The 20,815-nt window shown below is 41.2% G+C and overlaps 1 pseudogene; it reads left to right on the top strand.

The window, feature by feature from the left end:
- Nucleotides 1-17,777, top strand: part of LOC132654528 (baculoviral IAP repeat-containing protein 1a-like) — a 58,497-nt pseudogene extending 40,720 nt beyond the window's left edge.
- Nucleotides 17,778-20,815: the final 3,038 nt, after the last annotated feature.

Raw genomic sequence — 20,815 nt, forward strand, 5'->3', positions numbered from 1 at the left:
GGTGGAAGGTGGAAACCAGCTCCATCTTTAAGGCATAGCATTCCGCAGCTCTCTACAGTTCCCCCTTTTTGTTTTAGACGCATCAGGCAAGAGTAGAGGTCTGATCTCTGATATTAGAAATAAATTGGGACTTTGTACTGATGTTCATTTAGGTGTCATCCACCCAAAGAGCATCAGACCCTTTTTCTCAGAGGCAGGACCTGGGGCATCAACCCGCATGCAATCAGACATGCTCTTCTCTGGGTCCAAAGCGGCTGACCCTGAGTGCAGTGCTTAGCCTCGCATCCTGAGCATAACATTTTAGCTTTTTATGGTAGCCCACCATGCTTGGGGAGACTGTCCTGCTTCAATGGCTATAAAGGCCTGAATGGTCATGGCTGCATTATGCTGTTATGAGACTCTAATCTTGCATATATACCACAGGCAAACCAAGGAGACCAACACCAGAAGGCCTGCTAACGCTCCCATGCCTGCCCATTCCTTCAGATGATTCATGGCTGCAGCAATCCATGTTGATAATCCTGTGGCTAGTCCTGCGTCCACTCTGGTAGAATTTACTGTGACAATGGCCACTCTCAGCTGCTCCATCGTAGCATCGAATTCTCCAGTCCAATTACCTAAAATATAGCTAGACAATTGTTTAGACAGATTTGCAGCACAGGAAAAATTCTCATGTTATATGCTAGTGACTCAAAGTCCAGCATATTTTCATTGACAGACAAGTTGAGCGATTTGCCATAGGGTATCCATTTGCTCCTGCACGAGGTCAATCCTCTGATTGAACACCATCAAGTTTCCTTTTAGTTGAGCATTAATTCAGTTTTGTACAACTAAGGCATGAGCTACATTGGCTAAATGATTATTCAGGGTCTGAGCAATGACCTTTTTCTTTACATGTTTTATACACACATACATACACACACACATATGCAACCTGCTCAGTCCATACAATGTTGCACACGCACACATATGGATGCAAAATATATTTGCATCCATATCAGTCCATATGATGTCACACACACACAGAGTGATGACCATTTGTCATTGTATAACCATTTGGTGTGCTCTTCCCTGGGAAGAGTATTAATCCCTGTCTTAGCATCCTTAGTTGCCTGACGTTCTTCCGTGTGTCTGAGGCTTCATGAGCTTCAGCCTGTCCACGTTAGCATGTCCATTGGTGTGAATCTTGTTCAGGTCATGTTTAGGAAACCTTCTTAGTGAGACTTCATGGGTGTAGATTCTCTGATATTTCCAGAAGACAGAACCTCAGTAAATCTTGGCATTTCTCTGGCTCTTAGAATCTTTCCTATCCTTTTCCCCACAGTGATCTCTGAGCCTTAGGCCAACCATCATGTTGTAGATGTGTAAGTTGGGACTAGGCATCACAATTCTTAATTTTGATCAGTTTGGTTTTCTGTAATAGTCTTCCTCTGTTGCAAAGAGAAGTTTCTTTGATGAGGGTAGGGATAGTCTGTGGGCACAAGGACAAATATGTAGAATGTAGTTAGGGATTATGCTGGTTTAGTACAGTAGTTTAGTACAGTGGAGGTTGTTCTTCAACATCCAAGCTTTGCAAGCCCTGAGAACTTGGCTAGGTTTCCAGTACCAGTCATGTCTTCCCTCTTGTTGAGTGGGACTTATGTCCAATTAGAGATGGTTGGTTACCATTAAGGTATAAACGCCACCATTACACCGTTAGAGGTATTGTGTCATGCTGGTCATTGCTGTGGTTCATAGATACCATAGCTGTGAAGAATTGGTTGCTTCCCTCCATTGGAAGCTTGCATGCTGCCTTCTGGTACAACAAAAGCTAGTCCTCAGGGAGGAGGCTCTCAGGTCAGTTCCAGCTCACATCTTAAGGTCCTGTGTCTGAAGCGCATGTTCTCTTCAGCAATAGAGATATATCATCCACCTCTGGAAGGCAAACAATGCCATCAGAAATAGTCTTTAATGTTTTGGGAGCTTCTTAGACAATCCTGACTGACAACACAAAAAGAGGGCTTCTCATGCCTGGTGTCAGGATTTTTGATAGATAACCTAGTGCTTTTGGGTGGAGCATTGTCAGCACGGATGGGAAATTTTCATTTAAATTATGTATATTTCTATGGTATTTATATATGTATGTATAGATTTATATGTTACTTAAATGTATCATAGGTATATTTAAGTAGATAGTTAATAGTCCCTCCATCCTCCTTCTCTATTTGTCTCCTTCCTCTCCTCTGTGTTTAAAGTCCTCTGTTTTTCCTATTTACTCTTTTACATCTTGAACCCTGCTATTTCCCCTCTGTTGCTATTTCTCTTTCTATTGCTCTCCTCACAATGGCCTTTCCCCCCTGTTTTTTGCTGCTATTCCAGACTATATACTCATATCTGAGATTTTGAGCCAGGAACCTCAGGTGACAGTTGTATTTCTAGGTTTGGATTGCCTTACTTGTTTAGTTGGGCCAAGGGCCTGTCAATCTTGTTTATTTTCTCAAAAAAGCCACAATTCTTATTTGTTGATTCCTGGTGTTGTTTTATTTTAGTTCATTAATTTCCACTTTGAGTTTTACTATTTTTTGCCATTAACTGGATCTGGGTTTGGTTTCTTTTCATTTTTCCAAATGTTTGAGTTGTACCATTAAGTCATTGATCTGTACTTTATCTGCTTTTTTTTTTAATGTAGTACTTAGAGCTATAAAATTGTCATGTAGGATTATATTTAATGTGTCTCTAGATTTTTGTGTTGTGTTGTATTTATTTAGTTATAGTTATTCTCTTTCATTTCTGTCTTGATTTTCTCTTTGACCCATTCATCATTCAGTAATGTGTTTAATCTCCATACTATGTGTATTTACTAGAGATGTGTTGATTTTAAGTTTTATATATTATATTATGACCATACTGGATACACTGAGTTATTTAAATCTTTCAGAATTTGTACAGATTTGTTTTGTGTCTCAGAATATGATCTATTTTAGAGAAGCTTGTGTGCGTAGCTTAGTAGACTGTATGTTCTTTGGTGTTTGGGTGTAATATTCTATAGGCATCTGTTAAGTTCATTTCATAGATGATGTCATTTAAAGCTGATTTTTCTATGCTTACTTTTTATTCTATTGGCGAGACAAGGGTATTGAAATCAGCTAATACCAATGCGTTGGTGTTAGTATGTGTCTTTAATTCCAGTAGTACACTTTTTATACAATTGGATGCATCAGAATTTGGTGCATATATGTTTACAATAATAATGTGTTTTGGTTAGCTGTTTTCTGATTAGAGTGAAGTATTTTTCCTCATTTCCTCTACATCATTTTTGTTTAAAGTTTATTTTGTCAGATATTAGCATAACAATGCTTCTTGACTCCTACTGTCATTTAATTGGAGTATTTTGTGTATCCTTTACTCTATATAAGTGCCTATCTTTATTTTTTAATATTCATAGAAGCTTTTTTCTTTTTTAATAATAATTTTTATTTTTTTATATTAATCACAGGTTATTTACTTTGTATCCCAGCTGTAGCCCCATCCCTCATTCCCTCCCAATCCTGCCATCCCTTTCTCATCTCCTCCCTGCCCCTTTCCAAGTCCACTGATAGGGCACTGATAGGGGAGGACCTAATCCCCTTCCATCTGCCCCTAGCTTATTAGGTCTCTTCAGGAATGGCTGCAATGTCCTCTTCTGTGACCTAGCAAGTCTGCTCCTCCCTTTGGGGGGGCAGGGGGATGAAAAGCCAGCCATTGAGTTCATGTCAGAAATAGTTCCTCTTCCCCTTACTAGGGTACACATTTGGATACTGAGCTACCTTGGGCTATATCTGAGGAGGGGTTCTAGGCTATTTCCATACATGGTTCTTGGCTGGAGAAATAGTCTCATAAAAGACCCCTGTCCCCTGATGTATTTGGTCCTTGTGGAGCTCCTGTCCTCTCATACAATTAGGAATAGTGATTCCTCAAGACCCAGCTATACCACTCCTAGGCATATATCCAAAAGATGCTCAAGTACAAAACAAGGACATTTGCTCAACCATGTTTGTAGCAGCTTTATTTGTAAGAGCCAGAACCTGGAAACAACCTAGATGTCCCTCAGTTGAGGAATGGATAGAGAAATTGTGGGACTTTTACACAATGGAATACTACTCAGCAATTAAAAATGAGGAAATCATGAAATTTGCAGGCAAATGGTGGGACCTAGAAATGAGTGAGGTATCCTGAGTGAGGTATCCCAAAAGTAGAAACACACACGGTATATATTCACTTATATAGACCTATAAGATAGGATAAACATACTGAAATCTATATACCTAAAGAAGATAAACAAAAAAGGGGAACCAGGGTAAGTTGATGAATCCTTACTTAGAAAGACAAATGGGATGGACATTGGATGTAGGAGAAAACAAGAAACAGGACAGGAAACTATCACAGAGGGGCTCTGAAAGACTATCTAGCAGTGTATCAAAGCAGATGCTGAGACTCATAACCAAACCTTGGGCAGAGTGCAGGGAATTGTATGAAAGAAGGGGAAGTTAGTAAGTGCCTATCTTTAAATCTAAGATATGTTGCTCATAAACAATAGATAGATGAATTTATTATTATTATGATGATGATGATGATGATGATGATGATGATGATGATGATAATGATGATGATGATGATGTTTTTAGAGACAGGGTTTCTTTGTTTGGCCTTGGTTATCTTGGAACCTGCTCTGTAGAACAGGCTAGCCTCATTCACAGAGATCCATCTGCCTCTGCTTCTTCAGTGCTGGAATTAAAGGTTGTGCTACTACTGCCTGACATGATTTTATTTCTTGATTCATTCAGCCAACCTGAATCATTTGATTGGAGAATTGGGACCATTAATATTTGAAGGTATTATTAAAGTGCATATGTTGGTTGTAGTGATGTGTTGTTGATTTCTGGTGTTGATTGTGCTCTCAGTGGTACTTTGTACTTTAGTAATCATACCTTCAAATTCCTTCATCTCTTAGCTCTGTTCACCCCTCTCTTCAGTCTGAAATAATGTCTCCCTTAATTTCTTTAGGCTGGTGTTTTGGATATAGTTTTCATAGGCTATTTATATCATAGAATTTCCCCCCAATCACGTATGTTAGATAGTTTTACTATCAGTATTAACCTAGATTGTCTGTTGTGGTTTTTTAGGATTTGATATGCAGTGACACAGAATTTTCTGGCATTCAGTGTTTCCATTGAGAAATCAGCTGTTATTCTGATGGGTGTTCCTGTATGTGTGACTTGTGTTTCTTCTCCTGATGTTTTCAAATTTTTTGTATACTTAATGTTTTCATTAAAATATGCCATGAAGCAGAGTGCAGGGAATCTTATTAAAGAAGGGTGAGGAAGACCTGGAGAAGTCAGGAGCTCCACAAGAGAGCAACAGAACCATAAATTCTGAACACAGGGGTCTTTTCTGAGACTGATACTCCAACCAAGGACCATTCATGGAAATAACCTAGAACCTCTGCACAGATGTAGCCTATGGCAGCTCAATCTCCAAGTGGGGTCCCTAGTAAAGAGAAAAGGGCCTGTCTCTGACATGAACTCAGTGGCTGGCTCTCTGATCACCTTCTCCTGAGAGGGTGCAGCCTTGCCAGGCAACAGAGGAAGACAATAAAGCCAGTCCTGATGAGACCTGATAGGCTAGGGTCAGATGGAAGGGAAGGAGGACCTCCCCTATCAGTGGGCTGGGGATGGGCTTGGAAGGAGAAGAGGGAGGGATGGTTAGATTGGGAGGGGATAAAGGAGGGGCTATAGCTGGGATGCAAAGTAAATAAATTTTAATAAATAAGAAGAAAAGAAACAACAATACCTGAAAGGTTAAAAAAGACATCAGCATTATTGTGTAGTTAGTAATTAAATTATTGAAATTAAAAGAAAATATGCCATGAAGAGTTTCTTTTCAGGCTTTTTTATTTGGCGTTCTCTGTGCTTCCCATATCTTCTGTATGGGTATGTCTTTTTTTAATTTTGGCAAATTTTCTTCTATGATGTTGTTGGAGAGCTGGTCTATGTCATTGACCCGGGCTTTTTCTCCCTCATCTATTTCTCAAATTTGAAAGTTTGGTCTTTTCTTGGTGTCCCACATTTCCTGTATGTTTCTTTGCTGTGTTTCCCCCCATATTCTTTGCTAATTTTATGTACTTTATCTTCAAGTCAGTCCTCATACTGAATCATCCCCTTGATTCATTATACTTGTAAGTCTGTCCTTTGAGTTTTTTAGTTCAGTTATTGGGTTTTTCAATTTTATATATATTTATCTTGAGTCCTCCTCAGTGTTTCTATCTTTATCGAATTTTATTTTCAAATCCTGGATTTTCTTTGTCATTCCATCAGTTTTATGATTGTGAGGGTTGGATTGGGCCTACAAGTTGGATATGGCTCAGGTGGACAACGGAGCCTGAGCTGATATGCAAGATGTGCATTTTAGTCCAAGTTTGTGGGGGTTGGGGAGGGTGGGAGGTGGGGAGCATCAGGAAAACTCACCCAGCTAGACCCTGGAGAAGATTGTGAGATTGTGTAGGATGTGGCTGAAGGTTGGGGATGGAAAGGAAGGCAGGGTGGATTGTAAAAGAATTCTACAGTTTGGCAGTGACACAGGCAGAGGTGGCTGGACTAGGCCTAGGTACTGGATGTGGGATCCAAGCTAGATCTATGCGGTTTGGGGATGGATGAGAGAGGAGGGTTAAAGAGTTACCTGGACAGACTTTGGAAGAGGATGCACAGTATTAGGTTGGTGGAGAGGTTCTGAGTTACATTTTTATGTAAGTTGGAGTTAAAAATTAAACTATAATCCTTTGCATGTGCAAAACCAGTTGTTTCCCATGCTGTTTGTTGAGGGAAATTTTATATATTTTGTGAGTCTAGAGACCAGCACAGGGCTTCTCCTATAGTCTATAATCAGCAGATGGCAGTATCTTCATGGCTGTGCTTCCTACACAGATGTTAGGAAGTCTGAGAAATTTCATTCTGAAAGCATGAAAATGGCTAAAGATGACAGCATAGTTTAGAATTTCCACTGGGGACCTTGAGTGATGGGAACTATGTGCTGCTTTCCAGATCAACTCTTTGCTGACTTGGACAAGTTCCCGGGACTGAAAGAACTGCCTGTGAGATTAGACGGCAAAGCAGATGTGCTTTCAGTCCTTCCTGGAGAGTTCCCAAACCTCCACCACATGGAGAAGTTATCCATCCAAACTTCCATGGAGTCTGACCTCTGCAGACTAGGTAAGGATGGTGATTGGATCTCCAGCTCATGTCTCAGCTGCAAAAGCTACTTGGCTAGTAATTGGTAGAACCATCATTAGTTAAACCTTCCCTGGGCTTCACAGTGTGAATTGTTCCCACATGGGAAGGTGTGGGAACAGTGCTCTTCCTCCTTAAGAGAGCAGAGATTTATTTGTTACCCGAGTCTTTAACATGTGGGGAACTATTCTGAGCCCTTCACAACCGCTGTCTCAGTCTTCACAGCCCCTGTGTGAGAGAAGGTATGATGATTATTGCTGATTGTCAGCTTGGGAAATGAGGTCAGAGATGGCTCAGGGCTAAGGAAATGTGTCTCCAAACAGAAGGTTTGACTGCACAGCCTGAGCTTTACACTCCTAACACTTCCTCTCCAAAGCAGTGTGTGGAGTCCTCTTCTTTTGCTGTCTGAGTGGCAAGTGCAGATCTGTCTACTGAGGGTGAAGGAATCTGACTGGGAGCAGTGTAGGTGTTGCAGCTCTGAAGGGCAAGGCTTCCCCTACAGGAGTTCTGCTCCAACTGCCTGGAGAGTTTCCCCAGTGCAAGTGTAATAGCTCTGCTTCTGCAGGGGAGGTTTCCCCAGCAAAAGTTCTGCTCAGCCAAAAGGGTTTCGGGGTGCTCCAGAAGATATCCTGGCAGTCCAGAGCCAAGGAATACCACCAAGCCACACCACATAACAAACCTCGCACAAGAGATTTATTGGGAGGGAAGACGTGGGGGGGGTTCTTCTTCTCAAGCAAGAAGCAGCAGAGAACTGGGTGGAACACAGAGTTTATGTAGGGTTGCATGGTGTGCGGTTGGAGGGGCACAGCTTTCCAGGGAGGTCTAGGAGTAGAGGGATTCTGTGGCCTGATTGTTGGGATGAGATCAGGGATTGAGACAATTTTATTGCTTGTAAGCCTGGGGCCTTGTGGGTTTACAATGTACACAAAGTTTACAAAGGGAGTACATGGCTTTTGAGTTGGCTTGAATAGCCAAGAAGCAGTTAGAACATTTTCTCCATTTCTCTTTATCCCAGCCTCCTGTTGACAGACAACTGTGCAGCCATCTTTCTAGAACATGCCATTTAGCAAAATGACAAAAGCAACATCAGATCCTTATTTTTTTTTCAGTTGACTTTTTTTTAATTAATTACACTTTATTCATTTTGTATCCCCCCATAAGCCCCTCCCTACTCCCCTCCCGATCCCACCCACCCTCCCCTTTCTGCATGCATGCCACTCCCCAAGTCCACTAATAGGGAAGGTTCTCCTCCCCTTTCTGATCTTAGTCTATCAGTTCACATCAAAAGTGGCTGCATTGTCCTCTATTGTGGAGATCCTTAATTTTTAAGGCACTGAATACTAAGGAGATGTTAGCTAGGAACTGACATGGCAGATTTGCATGTTAAAAAGTCACTAGAGTATGGAGGCTCCTGCCTATAGTAACAGCATTTGGAAGGGTTAGACAGGAAGATTATCACATCAAAGTCAGCCTCTCTCTGTAAATGTAGTTATTTCCATGCTAGTTGGAGATACAATATGAGACCCCTTCTGAAAAGAAACAAAAGCAAGCAAACAAAACATTTTCCAAGTTGAAGGTAAATGTGCTTAAGTCAGTCCTGTTGGCTTCAGTCCCATAGATCTGTGTGGTGAAAGGAAACATCGAGTTCTCCCAGTTTTCCCCTGACCTCCCAACATGTGCTTGGCACATGGATGATCTCCACACACCACATACACATAGACAAAATAAATAGGTTTACATGTTTTTAAAGTTGTGTTTCAGAGTTGTTCTCTTTTTTTATGTTACTTTGCACAGAATTCCTATTGTGTTAGTAAAGGGTGCAAACATAGAGACATCAGGATGCTGACACTGGGGGTGAAATATAGTGAACAGAAATAGTTTTCTTTTTCAGTTCTCTGTTTCCAGAGGGGGTCAGGAACTTGCCCCGGGTCATCTGCTCACTAGTCAGTTGCAGAAACTGAGCATAACCCCAATGAATGTAGTCTGACTTCTAGATACTGTGCCACTGTGTCACAGAGGCACTGGGCCCCCGAGTCACAGCCTGTTAAATCAGTGTGGCTGGAACTGATGTTGAGGGTCCAATTCTGATAGAAATTTGTGGCCTTCTCTAATTAATAAAATTCTTTCATCTTTTGCAGTGAAATTGATTCAGAACTCTCCAAATCTTCATGTCTTCCATCTGAAATGTAATTTCCTGTTGAATTGTGAGTCTCTCATGGCTGTGCTTGCTTGCTGCAAGAAACTCAGAGAGATTGAGTTTTCTGGACGATGCTTTGAAACCACATCATTTGGTATGAACTGGACAACTTTGACTACAGATGCTCCTGTGCACAGGCATTCAGTACTCTAGGATTAAAATGCAACTGCTATCATGGGAACTGTGAGGACACTTGATCTTCATTGAGGCTTTCACAAAAGTGAAACACATCTGTCTACAATTTAAATCTTTCATTTTCAGAGCAGTGTCTTCCACTTAGTCATAGTAATTCAACCTGAACATTATATCACCTTTCATCACATTTGAAATACTCTTTATTTCAACAGTACTCTTCTTTTTCATAGGAAACGCGTCTGACCTAACTAAAATTTATTTTTTCTGTCCTAGTCACCGTCTTGCCAAATTTTGTTTCTCTGAAGATACTGAATCTTAATGTCCAACACTTTCCAGATAAGGAAACATCAAGAAAGTTTGGTAAGTTTGTAAAACAACATTTCTTAATTTTTTTTTCATCTTCTTCTCCTCTCCCTTCTCCTAGAGTGAACCCATAACCAAGCAAGTTGTGTATAGTTGTTCCTTGACACCCATGGCAGTTGGGTCTAAAGCCTGCTGCTGCTGTAAACACTAGAAGATCCTCTATGATACAAAATGGTGCCATGTTTGCCCATGACTCCACACATCCTCCATGTACTTTAACCCATCTCTCCATTGCCTACAACACCTATCGCCCTGTAAAGAAATGTTCTGCTGTGTTCTTCTGGGAATATTGAAGAGGGAGAAGAGTCTGTATGTGTTTGGTACAGACACAATGTTTAAAAATTCAGCCTGTGGTTGTGGAATGTGCCCATACTTTAGCACAATGACTCATCTATCCAATCTCCCCACAAAGCACACATGTACATACATGCGTACACATACACACATTCACACACACAGAGTTGTTATCTCTACCTAAAAGAAACAAAACGGATCAAGGAGAAACTCAGGCTCTCCTTATGCACAATGAATCTGAGAAGAACTGTGAAGAGAAAGCTCTCTATCCTATATTGGCATCGTCTTGCTTTTTTAAAGAGTGTTTCCCATAAATGCTCATTGTTTGATGAGACTAGATCTCAGACTCAGCACAGAAATCTGAACACTTGCCTCCTCCTGACTGGGTCTTATGAGGCCTGAGGAGTGGCCTTTCCCTGGGCCTTTTTTGTTTACATTCATTGACTTATTTCAAGTCTGTGTTGGGTGGCTGTGCATGATCCACCAAAGTATGGGTCATGCATCAACCATGCTGGTCCTTTGGAGGACACCATAGTGATATTCAGTCTCACCTCTCCCATTCCCCTTCCTCACTTGTTGATCTTCATTCATTAGTCCGGTGCCATCCTTTGCCACACCTTTTGCATACTCCACAAAGCTGAGAGAATTTCCTTTTCAATAATTTCCAGGGGAAAAACACCCCCATAGTTTCTAAGAATGCTTTGTCTACGATCCCTTTAAAAATGACCTGGCTTACCACAATTAAAACATCTCACATTTTGATTGTTCTTAAGACTGTTAGAAATTACTTCTGCTATCAGAGCAGCATTATAAACATGAGATCCAATATCAGCCATGTTTCTGGTCCATTCATCTATTGGTGCCAATCCTGCTTAAAAGGACTGCTCACACTTTTGCATTCTGAATTAGCATTTTTTCTGTTTTGGTTTTTTTGAGAAAGGATTTCTCTGTGTAGCCATGGCTATCTAGAACTCACTCTGCAGATCAGGCTGGCTTCAAACTCACAGATCCACCTGCCTCAGCCTCCTGACTGCTAGGATTAGAGACATGTACCAACACCACCTGTCTCTGAATTAGCATTTCAAAAGCCAAAAATTCAATCAAAATTTGTCTGACTTGTGAATCTGATACTATTTTATTCACAGCTGAAGTCAATCTTTGCAAAAGGGTCGGTATAGGCATATTTTGGTCTTTGTAGATTTTAGTAAATGACTCCAACCTCTTTCCTGATTCTTCAACTTTGTACCAAACATTTAAAGCTGCTAAGCAACATAGTGTCATGGTGTGATTATCATATTCCAACTACCTTTGTAACTCTTCATACTGACCTTTACCTAGCAATGGATCCTGGGAAATATTAATACTTCTAGTCTTATATCATTGTTCTATAGTCCTAGCTTCCTCTTTCTACCATGTTTGCCATTGTAACTGAGAACTGGCTTCCAATATTGCTGTTGCCAAATCTTTCCAGACAAAGGATAATTCTGTTCTAAGTTGCCAATAACTTTAATATTTACTTCACATAGGGTGAATGCATACCAAATAAAATGATTACTTCTTTAAATCTCAAATTTAATATGCCTATAAGATTCCATTTAACTTCCTCAGAACATTGGGGGTGTCTATCATCTTTTGTATAGTTATATATCATCTAAGGTTGGTTTTCTAATAACCTTAAGCTGCCCCTCTTCAGTTTCATCATGCAGTGGCACAGTAAGTTCTTATCTAAATGTCTCTCTCTTTGTCTGAGTGTTGTTCTCATTTTTATTTATAAGTATCTCTAATTTTTATTCTAAGGCTTGTATCCTATCAGTCCACTTTTGATATTTTTATTTTCCCTATATCTCTAAGTTTTCTTTTTTTTCTTTGAGAGGGTACAAAAATCTACTATGGCTATTAAGGATAAAATATTAATTGCTAGCTGGTAGTAATTATAATCTGAATTATGTCAATCTCAGTTAAGTCATTTATCTTTTCATTTACTTCTTCTGTTTTAAAGCTATCTAAAGCAGGATTATGCAGGGTTCTAGCACCTTGTATTATGGTATTTCCCATCTTAACTCTTTCTTGGAGAACTTCCAGGTGACTTAACAAATCTTATAGCTTCTCAATTTGTCTGCACTGGCATAATTTCCCTGTCCATGTGGTTGTGCCATGTGTTGAAGCACTATATATATATATATATATATATATATATATATATATATATACAAATTTTAATCACTCAATTTCACGAATAAAGATGCAGGAGCGAGATGCTTGGATAAAAAATGTAAAATGGCTTCTGTTTGAGAGAGGCAGAGAAAGCATTTATGTGACCTTCCTCCTCAACCTATGTGACAAAGGGAAACTCTCTTTCCCAATACCATCTCCAAAACCCCTCAAAACTCAGTGTCTTACCCTTCTAATTCCCATGTGTTTCTTTATCCATCCTTCTGCCTTTTCTTACTATTTTTTTCTACATTCACTCCCTATCAACTGGTTGCTTGCTCCACCTCTTGAACTTTTGTTGACTTTATTTAATCCTGTTCAGGCAAATTCTTGGATTAAAGGTGTGTGCTAAGGCTGAGCCCCACCACAAGTAGAAACAGGATATTTTAATAAACAACACAAGCCCGGGATTCACAGTGTGATCAAATATCCTGGAGCACTGACCCCTTTTGTCTTCTTCTTTGAGAGGGCAGTGATGAGGAGGGCCTCTGTTAGGTGGGGCCTCCTAGAGTGCAAAATGACTAGGTCACAGCTGCTCATAATGGAACAACTACAGAGGATGGCTTGCTGTGTCTCCCACAGCACTGGCTCTGGGTTCTCTCAGGAACCTGGAGGAACTGCTTCTTCCCACTGGAGACGGGATTCACCAAGTGGCCAGACTGATTGTCCAGCAGTGTCTGCAGCTTCAGCGTCTCTGAGTTCTTGCCTTTCACCACACCTTGGATGATGACAGTGTGATGGAAATTGGTGAGCTTCCCTCAGAGAAAAGGTTTCCCCTGTGTGTAAGCAGTGGTGCCCCTGGAGCTACCTGCTGCAAATGTCTAGACCTGAGAAAGGCTTCCAAAGCATTCCTCATTTGCACTCTCATGCTACTGCTTCTCATGCCCTTTTGAAAATTTAGATTTATCTTGGTCAATGCTCTCCTTTTTTTTTTTTTTTTTTAGAGGTGGTCAAGGTAGTGGGGTAAGGGAGGGGAGGTAGAGAAGTATTCAGGCTGTGGTTTGTTTTCCCAGTGCTGGGGATTGAACTCAGTACTTCACATACACCAGAGCAGTGTTCCGCTACTGCACCACACCCTGGTAAAATCTATGTCTCCACCCTTGTTGCTTCAGATACCTGACCGTATCCCCTTTTAGTCAACTGGATACTGGCAATATGTAAACAAGTTGTAGCAAGTTGAAATATAGAGCTGCATCCGTTTTCCTGCACATGTTACTGAAACATTTGCTATCTAAGTCAGTGTGGCAATGAACCAGGTTAGGGCACAGAGCTTCCCCAGTGCCCGAAAGCCCAAGTTGTATCCATTCTCCAACAGTGCCCTCCACTTCCATACACAAATGACCACTGCACTGCTCTCTCTCACCGTAGCTTTATTTACAGCTAGACTTTTCATATAAGGGAATTTTATACGATAGGCAATGCTTTGTCTTTTTTCACCAAAAATTGTGTTTGTACCTTATTTTAGAATAATACATATGACCATAGTGCATTGATTTCACTGCTATGCATCTGTTTATTATTTGACCACATGTGCCCTCTGTGTGTCTATTCAATGGGTACTTGAGTTGTTTCTAGTAGCTGGTTACTGAGAAGTGCTTCTAAGAGCATTCTTATAAAATATACACATTTGGGTATTTCTGGGGATGGAATTTCTGAGATACCTTACAAATATTGATTAAACCATGTTTTTTGCTTAGATGTGGCACATGCTTGTAAGTCTACACTTGAGAGGTTCAAGGGTTCCTTGTCTAAATAGCAAGTTCAACGCCAGGTTGGGTCACAGGAGACTGATCACAAACAAAGAAACAGGAGCAAAAGTCTCCATGGTTTTGTGGTAGCTTTTACCTTCAACAGAGGTTGGTTGACATTCTGTCCCTAGTAAATATTCTCAATCCCTTGTAGTTTGGGTACTCTGATGATTCTCATGGGTAATAAAATCCAAAGCTTTACTGTTTGCCCCGGCCAGCGGAGCTTGTTATTTGGGGGATAGAAGAGGATCTGATCCTGTGAAAAGATGGATGAGAGCTATTTCACTCAAAATGATCTTTTCTAGATCCCACCATTTGCCTGCAAATTTCATGATTTCCTCCTTTTTGATTGCTGAGTAGTATTCCATTGTATAAAAATACCACAATTTCTGTACCCATTCCACCGCTGATGGACATCTGGGTTGTTTCCAGGTTCTGGCAGAAGGAGAAAGACAAACATGGGATATACTCACTTATATAGACCTATAAGATATGATAAACATAATGAAATCTATACACCTAAAAAAGATAATCAATTGAGCGGACATGGGGTAAGATGATCAATCCTTGTTTAGAAAGACAGATGGGATGTGCATTGAACGTATGACAGGAGTCTACTGAGCGCATCTGAAAGACTCTAACTAGCAGTGTTTTCAAAGCAAAGACTCATGACCAAACCTTTGGCAGAGTACAGGGAATCATAAGAAAGAAGGGGAGTTAGTCTGATGGGGAAAGGATAGGAGCTCCACAAGGACCAAATATATCTGGGCACAGAGTCTTTTCTGAGACTGACATTCAACCAAGGACCATGTATGGATATAACCTAGAACCTCCACTCAGATGTAGCCTGTGGTAGCTCAGTAACCAATTGGTTTCCCAAAGTGAGGGGAACAGGGACTATTTCTAACAGGAACTCAATGACTGGCTCTTTGGTCTCCTAACCCCCGAAGGGAGGAGCAGTCCTGTTAGGCCACAGAGGAGGGCTTTGCAGCCAGTCCTGAAGATACCTGATAAAACAGGATCAGATGAATGGGGAGGAGGTCCCCCCTATCAGTGGACTTGGAAAGGGGCACGGTGGAGATGAGGGAGGGAGGGAGGGACTGGGAGGGAATGAGGGATCAGGACACGGCTGGGATACAGAGTTAATAAAATGAAACTGATAAAAATAAAATAAAATAAAAAGATGGATGAGGGAAAAGAAGGAGTCCAAGCAAACAGGTGCTTGTCAAGGACTAACTTTACTGAGCAAAATAAGCTTTTATAAAGGGTTTAGGATGAGGAAGTAGGGTGGGTGAAGTTACAGATTCTTCTCGGCCAGGGGCCTGAAACATTTTGTGATAAGCCACGGTTCTGTGAGCACATCTCTGCTGCTGCCAAGCAGTATGTTTACCGCAGGTAAGGGAACGGGCAAGTTGAGGCAAGTTGGTGAGTTTCCACAGGTGGTCCCTGACAACTGTTGTTATAAACAATTTTTTACCAAAAAATTTTACCAATACAGACTCAGTAGCCAGTTGCCAGGATGAAAACCTACTAGCTTCGAGAGGCAGAGAAAGGACCCAGCTGACATTCCTTCTCAGCTCAGGTCTGGATGGAAAAAACCCAAAAGGTTTACTAGCTCAAGTGGCAGCTCAGGAAGCAAAGGCCAAAAATCCCAAGGCTGAGGGCTTGCTAGTTCAAAGCCCCAAAGCCATGGAGCTGAGGAGCTGAAGCCCAAGCTAAAGCCAGAGCTTGAGGTAATAGCTCCTTTCTATGTCTCCACACTGTCTTAAATACCCCTCAATGCAAAGTCCTTCCTATTCTTTAATCACTATGAGCTGGTTTATTGCTCTGCCTCTTGATATAAGGTTAACTTTATTAAATTTGATGTACAGAAAGCTCTTGAATTAAGGGTGTGTGTTAGGGCTGGGTGAACCACACCATAATCACCTGTTCACAATAAAAAATTCTTGGACTTAAGGTGTGTGATAGGGCTTGTTATGCCCAATGGTAACTTTTGGGAGGTGTGGGTCAGGCCTGCTACTGTCAGCTCAACCAAACGAGATAAGAAACAGGGTTTTATAGTTCACAATTATGGGGTTCATAATGGAATCAAATATCCTGCACCACTTTAGTTGAGGAGTTGAGGAACATCTTTCAGATTGACCAGCATCTGAAAGAAAAACATGAGAGGAAAAAGAAATGGTTTACCTTTCTGAGATGCACCTCAGAAGCCAGATAGATTCCACTTGGCTCATGGATACTGCACTAGGGTTCAAAAATTCTAAGAAGAAAAACACATTATCTTAAGGTGAACCCATCTTCCTAAAGGTGGTCTCCTAGCCAGGTCCCTGACCTGCCCCACATGATTAACCCTTAAAAGAGGAGCTAAGGACATGATTCCATGTGAGATAAATTCCATTATTTACACCATAATTACTTCCAGAGGGTATGTTTAAATCTCCAGGTGTGAAACTGGAGATGTACTCAGCAGTACTCATTTAGATTGTGTGAAGCCCTGAGGTCATGCCCAAGCACCACAAAAGTCAATCAGTCATTCAATCAATCAGTAAGTCATTCAATCTATTGATCTCTGCCACCTGTCTACCTCCCTTATGGCTCTAGTTTTCTTTTATATCTTCAAGCTATGTGCAAAGCACATGTAGAGTTGTAAGATCTTTCTGGTAGATCAGTGTTTTTGTTTGTTTGTTTGTTTGTTTCTTTTTTACCAGTATTGGCACTTCCTCCTGGTTTCTGTTTCCCCTTTGCAGTTTGGCAAGGTCATTCCCTATCGGCCAGGCAGCTGTTTGGTGCTTTCAAAGAATGACCTCTAAAACATCATGTTGACCATTTCCTACTTTCATTGTCAGGGTTGGGAGTAGTACCAGTAACTTGTCACCATTATTGACAGCCTCAGGAGTCTGATTTCATAAATGTTTTGTTTTCTAGCCAAGGTAGCAACCAGTGGAGGCTTCCAGAAACTTGAGAACTTAAATCTTTCAGTAAATCATAACATTACAGAGGAAGGATACAGACATTTCTTTCAAGTCCTCGACAACCTGCCAAACCTGCAAGAGCTGAACATCAGCAGGAATCTCTCAGAATGCATCCAAGTTCAGGCCACCACTGTCAAGGCTCTGAGCCAGTGTGTGATGAGACTGCCCAGCCTCATCTGGCTCGGGATGCTCAGCTGGCTCCTGGATGAAGAGGACATGAAAGTGATGAATGCTATGAAGGAAAGACACCCTCAGTGCAAACGCTTGACTATCTTCTGGAAATGGGTACTGCCATTCTCTCCTGTCATTCAGAAGTGAAGGATGCAGGTGAAGGCTACTGACAGTTTTAAATATCTGATTTCCTAAAACATTTTACTGTAGCTAAGCAAGGTGGTACTCCTCTGTACTTTCAGCATTTAGGAGACTGAGTGGGAGAATCAAGAAGTTCAGAGCAGCCTGTGTTATATAGCAAGATCTTGTCTTAACTGATCAGCCTGCTCTTTGATCACCTCCCCCTGAGGGGGGAGGAGCCTTACCAGGCCACAGAAGATGACAGTGCAGCCACTCCTGATGAGACCTAATAGACTAGGATCAGAAGGGAGGAGAGGGGACCTCCCCTATCAGTGGACTTGGGGAGAGGCATGTGTGAAAAAGGGTGAGGTAGGATTAGAGGGGAGGAGGGAGGGGATTTATGGAGGATACAAAGTGATTTAAGTGTAATTAATAAAAGTTAAAAAAATAAAGGCATAACTAACCATCATGTGAAATCATATTTATTAAAGGTGTAGGCTGCTGATAATTTTCTAGAAGCCTGCCTGTTCCTCACTAAACTTAGCAGCAATGATGAACAGTGCCTTGGCAGGCCTTGTATGGTCCTCCTGTCTAAAGATTACAGCTTTTGTCAAGTTCATGCAGAGACCACTCCATTGCAAGGTCAACAGGAATGGGCTGGGGAAAAGAACATCAGTGTATAAAAGCCAGAACATGTAAGGAGTATTTGATGGAGGTAAGAAACAGATGGTTTTAGTATTGCATCTGTCCCACACATGATGAAGCAAGAGTCAATTTCACCACAGGATGCAGCTGGCTTTCCAGGAGATGCTTAGTCATTGCAGGGCTTTTGTATGTTCGCCAGCCTTGGTGTGGCCATGCTTGCTGTCATCTCTCATTCATTGCCAATGTGAGGGGGGAAATGGGCTTAGAGAAAACTGCTTTCATTCCAGAGGCTTTTGAAAAGTTTGCATGTGCTGTAATGGTCTTAAGGTTTCCTTTGTTTTTCCATTTTGTTGTTTAGAGACAGGTTTTCACTAGGTAGCCTTTGATAGCCTAGAACTGAATATGTGGCCCGGGCCTACCTGGAACTCACAGAGATCTGTCTGCCTCTGCCTCCTATGGCTAGGATTGTTAAAATTATATTTGCAGAAACATTAAGGACTCATGGATATATTAATTTGACTTTGACAGTCATTTAGTATTCCATATGTGTATAAAAATCTCACCTTGATACTTGTGTTGGCTTAACATAAATATATACTTTTAATTGGTCAATTTATACCTCAATAAATCTGGAGGAAATATATTTCCAAACAGCTCTAAAATTTTATTAAATCTTTTATTATATCTGTAAAGTGAGTCAGAAAGTATTCTTACTTTCCATTCTACCCCTTTCTGTATTATTCTTTATCTTACAGTTCTCTGAGTGTTATTTTTTTTAATGTGTAAAATAAATATTCAGGACTTTGAGAGATGTTAAGAACACTTGTTAAGAGATTGTTAAGAACACTTGTTACTTTTACAGAGAACCCATGTTTGGTTCCAAGACAGTCTATCTCTATTTCTCTTTCTGTTCTCTCTCTCTGTTTCTTTTGAGACAGGGTTTCTCTGTGTAGTCATGGCTGCTTTTAGACTCACTCTGTAGACCAAGTTTGAGAGACCTGTCTCTCAAACTCACCTGTCTCTCAAATTCAGAGACACCTTGTCTCTATAAAATCAGACATTATCTTATTTATTATCTGATTTGACATGTAATACTTTATTGTCAGAAATGTTTAAATGTTATAACAGAATCCAGTGAGTAGACAGAAATGACAGGTCACTCTGTTCCAGGTAGGAAGGTGTAGTTATGCTAGACAATAAGGTGGACTGGCAGTGCTTTCAGTAAAGGAATCAGTAAATCTGTAATTTCTAATTGGCCTTTTGTACCTTATTTTACTTCATTACTGGTAACTCCAGTGGGGCCCATCACTGGCCTCAGGAAGCACCTGCTCTACCTTCCCTGAGGCATCACTCCTGTTTCTTCCTCAGAGAGCTGCAGCTCAGCCCCCTGCTGTTTCTCCTCTATGACCACATGTGTGGCAGAGGAAGTGGGGGTCTGAGTTCTCCTGACTTTGTCTCTGTTAAGTGCACTTCCTGGACCACCTCATCCAGCTCAATGGCTTTGAGTTCCAGGTCTACACCGCCTCCTCCATCTCCAGATCTAGCCTGAGACTATAAATACATCTTCAATAGGCATTGAAATATCACATCTCCAAAGTTAACTCTCCTTCACCAAAGTACTCTTTTTTTACTTAAATTTCATATTTTATCTTAATTGCAGTTTATTCACTGTGTATCCCCTCCCTCCTCTCCTCCCAATCCTGCCCTTCCTCCCTCATCTCCTCCTATGCCCCTCTCCACGTCCAAGGATAAGGGAGATCCTCCTCCCCTTCCATTTGACCCTAGCTTTTCTGGTCTCCTCAGAACTGGGTGCATTGTCCTCCTCTGTGGCCTGGCAAGGCTTCTCCCCCTTCCTTGGGAGGTGGTCAAAGAGCCAGCTACTGAGTTCATGTCAGAGACTGTCCCCTTATTAGCTGCCATGGCCTACATCTGTGCAGGGGTTCTAAGTTATCTCCATGAATGGTCCTTGGTTGGAGTATCAGTCTCAGAAAAGACCCCTTAGCCTAGATATTTTGGTTCTGTTGCTATCCTTGTGGAGATCCTGTCCTCTCCAGATCTTACTATCTCCCTCTTCTTTTCCAAGATTCCTTGCACTCTGCCCAAAGTTTGTTTATGGGTCTCAGCACCTGCCCCAAAGTATCTTTCTGCAGGCTTTCATTTCCCCAAACTCCCACTTCACTGTCTGAAACCTCTGCTGCTAACGTTGCAGTTCACCACAACATGTACTACAGTGAGAAGCGTACCTTGCCAAGGTTCAAAGCAGCATAATTGTTTGCATATGAACATAAATATTCAGAAGGCATTTTGACAGGATGTCCATTAAGCCAGATAGCATTAGTAGACCCTTCCCTGCTAAGACCTTTATAGACTTTCTGGGCCATGGGCTTTTGACCAGGGTTAGTTTGGGTTTTTGTTTTCTTTAGGTTTAATTTCTTTAGTTTAGGTTCTTTAGTTTAATTTAGTTTTTTTAGTTTAGGGTTTGTTTTCTTTCATTTTGTCTCACTGAATTGCCCTTTCTGTACTGACCTTGCTATGTAGATCAGTCTGGCCTTTCACCCAGAGATCCATCTGTCTTTGACACCTAAGTGCTGAGATTTACAGGCCTGCACCACCACACCCAGCTTGACCACCATTAGAGCATCTGTGAAGCAGCCTCAAGTCCAATTCAATAGCAGTCGGTTATCCCCAAAGATTCAGGCCACTCTTCACTGTTGGCCA

This window comes from Meriones unguiculatus, chromosome 6, assembly GCF_030254825.1.
Source record: "Meriones unguiculatus strain TT.TT164.6M chromosome 6, Bangor_MerUng_6.1, whole genome shotgun sequence".
NCBI lineage: Eukaryota > Metazoa > Chordata > Mammalia > Rodentia > Muridae > Meriones > Meriones unguiculatus.